Source organism: Coptis chinensis, chromosome 8, assembly GCF_015680905.1.
Source record: "Coptis chinensis isolate HL-2020 chromosome 8, ASM1568090v1, whole genome shotgun sequence".
In the NCBI taxonomy this organism is placed as follows: Eukaryota; Viridiplantae; Streptophyta; class Magnoliopsida; order Ranunculales; family Ranunculaceae; genus Coptis; species Coptis chinensis.
Window position 1 is genome coordinate 94349184 of NC_141463.1, and position 6000 is coordinate 94355183.

Here is a 6000-nt window from a genome sequence, read left to right on the forward strand (position 1 = left end):
TCTATATCACCTCAAGGGAAAACAAAACCTATCTTGAAATGCGACGCTAACGCAAAACCACAAGCAAAGAACCAACATTCTTCAACACTAAACCTGTCAAGACTTATCAACTATGTTCATTTAATGAACACACCCGATAAGCAAACTTGCAAATCGGGTCAGCATTATAAACAATGCTGGTGTGAGTAGCCCTAAAATACAACATATACTTATACATATATTTACACAATCCATAAGGCATGTAGTTCCTCCACTGAGACGCCTTAACTTCCCACTAACCACACAACAACTATACGCATAATAAATAAGGCATGTAGTTCCTCCATCGAGGCGCCTTAGGTTCTAACTAAACTAATAACTAGCCAAGCATATTCTATACTTACCGCATTTCATGCTCAATTACAGAGTGGGTCGTCCCTGCACAAGTAATTAGTTTGACCCACCCTTATGCAAAACCATATACAATCATCTATCTAAAGATATATCATTAACCAACATATTACCCTAATTATATTAATTAAGGCTTTCTTTGCGTGTCCCTAAAATCACGTCGTAATCTATGTCTTACCTAGTTTCCCTAGCTACCACAATCGCTTTCCAACGCCGAACATGTACATCCACATGCCTCCCCTTACATAATGAACCACTCCGTGCGTAACTACCCTGAGCGGGATGCCGCACACCAGGTAACCCTCACACGAAAGCCATTATGTAAGTACTGCCATTATACGGCATAAAATATCGCGCGTCTCATTCTAATTTTGCGAACGGAATAATCAAGCCACTATTCGCTCGCTTGAAAGGGCCATTCAGATTCATCTGAAACGCCGGAAGGGGCCAATCAAATTACTTTTTGAGAAGGCGGCCATTCAGATTCAATCAAACCCGGAAGGGCCAATCATATCACATGAGTTGTGGTAGCTAGGTTCTAGGATTTTCGTTACGTAATTTATTCAAGTGTCATACATTTATGACTCATATGTAATAATTCCACTATATCACGTGCAGGTCAAATACCTTATTGCACTAAGCCACAATATTTAGAAATATCTCAATCTATCTCATAACCATTTTCATTCTGTCACGTGCCAATATATTATTGCACTACACCACAATCCCGTGGGAAATATCCACAAATACTCTACTAGTATCTCATAGATGAAATAATAGAGTGTTTATACATTTATTTCTCTAAAACTATTGCATTTACTATATATATCCCAACATATTATATAATGTCACAGTTGCTTCAAACGTATCGCATAACATTTTTATAGCGTTTTAGGAATATTATATCTCCTAAAGTTTCTATCTCGTCACGTGTCAAAATATACACAATATCAACGTCAAATCTTTCTTAGATAATGACAACCAAAGTTATACAATGTTCGACAACATTTTATTACTATATTTGTCCATATTTTTAAATATGTGAAAATCTGTGAAAAGTCAACATTCCACAGTCAACGGTCAACTGTCAATGGTCAACGGTCAAAGTCAAAGTCAACACGTTATTGTCAAAGTCAAACTGTCGTTTCCATGCTCAACAGGTTCAGGGTCGTAGCCATGGTTCATGGCTAAGGTGTGCATGGCTCATAGGCTCATGACTAAGGTAATGGTTCGGACCCAACTGGCCAAGCCCAAACCTTAGAACCCGGCCCCAAAAGTCTAAATATTAAAAGACCCATTTGGATCTCTATTTTAAGTCCTATAGACTGGCCCCAAACAATCAAGCTAAACTGGCCCAACAACTTAAAACACAACCGGGCCCAACCAAAAATAAAAATTTTGGCCCAGCAACTAAACAAGCTTAGGCCCAAGCCTCAAGCCCAAACCGACCAACAGTGTCATCTTCTCCATCAGCTCTCTCATCCACCACTCACCACTAATCCCCACTCGTTCAAACATAATCGAAAATGCTCAGGGGAAAAACCCCCACTACTTTAACAAAAGCGAAATCCCCAACTCCTTAAATCAATACCCTTACTCAAATCTAGATCTGGATTCGTCCGCCATTAATGGCTTCTACCACCTCAAAGCCCTCACCCCTACACTAGCTACCCCATCACCCACAACCCATTCAAGCCGACAAATTCCAAACAAGCAAAACTACAAAAGTTCAAACCACAGTATGACAGGGGACGCCATTACCGATTTCTCCAAGCTTCACTGCCCCGACATCACTCAATCACCCCAAAACCAAACATCAAACCAACCATCCACAATCAATACAACCAGAGGAATTTAAAACCATAACAAAAAGTAAAAACTATGTAGGACGATTTCTGCAGGACGATTTCTGTCTACTGGGCTTGCGCCACCATTAACGGGCCCAATCAAGCTTCTTCGATAGTTCAATTACAATTTCCGATATTCATCAAAGTTTAATAATACGACAGGACACCGAAAACAACACGAGAATGAGCAGTAAAACTGGACGGAAACATTGGACAGACAAATATGTCTGTATACACGTAAAACTAAACTATAGGTTCGATGAAAAAAATAGTAAAATAACAACTCACCTTAATTAACAGCTCGACGAATTCCTCCTAGTCCGAATCGTCGCGCTCCAACGCTCTAGCCAACGAGCTTTTATCTCCGCCTCTATTTTTATTTTATTTTATTATCTAAGAACCCTATTCTCCAGAACAATATGAATATATACTTGGGTTTGAAACCTAAGCCCAACACAGACTTGGGCCCCGAAATCAGGCCCACATATCCCAAATCCAATCCAGGGAATTTTAAATAAATAATCCAGGGATAGGCTTTGTCTTAGTAAGGAAGAAGGGGGTCTTGGGTGCAAGTATATATATACCATGGGGGAAGCATTACTAGCAAAATGGTTGTGGAGATATGGAGAAGAAAAGGAACATCTTTGGAGGAGGATAATAGTAGATAAATACGGGAAAGGGGAAAATGAATGGAAACCAAAGCAACCTCGGGGGCCTCATGGTATCACACTATGGAAGAGCATAATGAAAGGGTGGGAGAATTTTTCTAAAGGGGTAACTCTTTTACCGGGTGAGAATAGTTCCATATCTTTTTGGCATGACATATGGTTTGGAGAGAGACCACTATGTGAACAATATGCCGCTATCTACGGTATTGTGGTGAACAAAAATGCCAAGGTAGGAGATTATGCTAAAAGGAGCGTGAATGGGATGGAATGGGAAATTACCTTGAGAAGGAGGTTAAATGATTGGGAGGCACCTTATTTCGTTAGCTTGTTGGGCATTATATATCAAGAGGGGATAAGTTTGGGGAGGAAGATGGGCCTTTGGAAGTGGGATAAAAGCAAAGTTTTCCACGGTGAAATCCATGTATGGGGTTTTAAGCCAAGAATCATGTGAGAAAAGTGTTGAAACCTCAAGAAATTCTAGTGGATTTTCCATATAGGAGGATTTGGATGCCTTCTATTCCTTTTAAGGTGGCATTCTTCACTTGGATGGCGTTTCTAAGGAGGGTTCAAACCGTAGACAAACTAATTTCTAAAGGAATGATTATTGATAATAAATGCTCTTTGTGTGGAGGGGATTGAGAGGATGTGGATCATATCTTCATCCGGTGTTCCTTTGCTATGAGGATGTGGGAGGTATTTTTTGTGCCCTTCAACAAACCTTGGACACCACCGACTAGAATTGAGGATGCACTTGGTGGGGATATTATAAAACATGCTCTATCACCGAAGTCAAGGTGGATTGCGGAACACCTTCCTAGAGCAATTATTTGGGTTCTATGGAATGAAAGAAATCGGAGAATATTTGAGCAAAAGACCAAGGAGGCATTTAAAGTCTTGTTGGAGATCAAAGAAGTACTCTACAATTGGTCTAGGGAAGTGGCCGATTTGAAGACCTTAAGATTTCAAGACTTTGTGTGTGATTGGGATAATATTGTATTTAGTACTTGAAGGTATCTCATGTTTAGGGTGTGGGTAATCTTGTAACTTAGCATCTTGCTAAATGGGGATTAACATTTTGTAACTTTGATTATGATTTGGAATGTATTAATACTTTTTACCGCTCAAAAAAAAATAATTAAATTAATTAATTAATAAATAAATACGTATTTTAAATACGGGCGTTACAAACATCATGTCCAATCAACACCAAGTTCTATCCTAGAGTTTCCAACTTCAATTTTCACCTGTACTCTGTCCACAATCACTTATTTTCCAATTGCTTTACATTAAACCACCGAATATAGCTGATAATGGATGTAAACTTTAAAATATTATCACTTTGCTATACAGCAAGAAACCATTACTAAAGGCTTGATCATAATTTATTCATAGTGTAGCCCAATATCATTCTCTCATAACTAGATTGAAGCAATACTACGTGACAGCTATTTCAACTTAACGTTACTTCAACATCTCTATCTTCAAGCTTATACATTGTCAATTCAATTGTTCTACAACACCTTGACTGGATATTGATAAGGGAATAATAGCCTATTAAACAGACGACATTAATGTGTCTTGAAACCCTCAATACCTTATGTTAGATTGTATGATTCAAGATTAAACGATTCTTATTTATGAAAGTTTGTCTCTATTTAATCCGACTTTAATTTTTAGTTCTATCAAAGGTTTGACGTCATGGAGCCATTGCCTAAATAATGAATGTGCTACGCAATGATATCCTGTATAAAAACAAATGTTTAAACCATTAAAAATGTATAAGAATCATCACACCTATTTTTCCTTTCACAGTTAAAAGAGTTTTTCCTTCTCTTTAAATTTATTTTGTCTGAATTTACACCATTTACAATAAAAGACGGAAAAAGAACATCATGTCCAATCAACAACAAGTTCTATGTACAACGAAAGAGTTGTGGGATAATGCAACCCAGGATAACCTTTCTCCTCAAATCCTACAGCTTCCGGCCACCTTCAATTTTCACCTGTACTCTGTCCACAATCACTTATTTCCCAATTGTTTTACATAAAACCACCGAATATAGCTGATAATGGATGTAAACTTGAAAAGATTAACACTTTATTGCTAAATAGCAAGAAACCATTACTAAATGCTTGATCATAATTTATTCATAGTGTACCCTAGTATCATTCTCTAATAACTAGATTGAAGCAATACTACGTGATAGCTATATCAACTTAAGGTTACTTAAGCATCTCTTTCTTCAACGTGAGAGATATATTGATTAATGATATTCATAGGAATCTTTCCTAATGATATGTTGTGACTTCTTACAAGAGATGTATCCTATAGGAAAAAAAAAATTAGTTTCCTTCTATGGATTTATTTCCTCGGTGAATTGCTGATTTCTATATGATGTTTTGCCTATGAATTAAAGTGTAAAATAGGAAAACAAAAATGGTTGTTTGTCAAAATATAATCATGTGGATGACGATGTTGATATTTAGGATATAAACATGAAAACTTTATATCTCATCCACAATACAACCGGTTGTTCAACCAAATTTATTGACTTTTCATGTGATATTTTTACATGTAACCAAATGAACTTGGTGAAGTCCATGATTTCTAATTTTGTATAAACCACAAACATGAGGGACTCATAAATACAGAATTGAGAATGTTCTATGATAAGTATTATGCTAATTGTCATTGACACAAGAATTCATAAGGCAAGGTCACTCATTTTGACATACACGAGTACACATCATCACTCCATTTCTAAAGAAAAATTGTCATTGGAAACGATTCCTTCGCTCTAGAACTAGATGTACTCAAGGGATTGTGCCTACCAGTCAAGACAGGAAAGTGGGATGCTAGCTAGTACATATTCTTAGTTTAAGTGCATAAATTTTCGAGCAATGTACGAAAGAGGTTATAGGATTTTGTTTATAGATTTCGTGTTTTTACATCAATTTGTTGCTTACGAAACTTTACGGTGGTTTATGTATGGCTTCATGATTGGTTTATGGTTGCTTAAATTTTGACTGATCAGCTTCATGATTGTTTGAAAATTTTCCATTGCTAAGTTCTGGTACAAGTTTTCTTTGTTTTT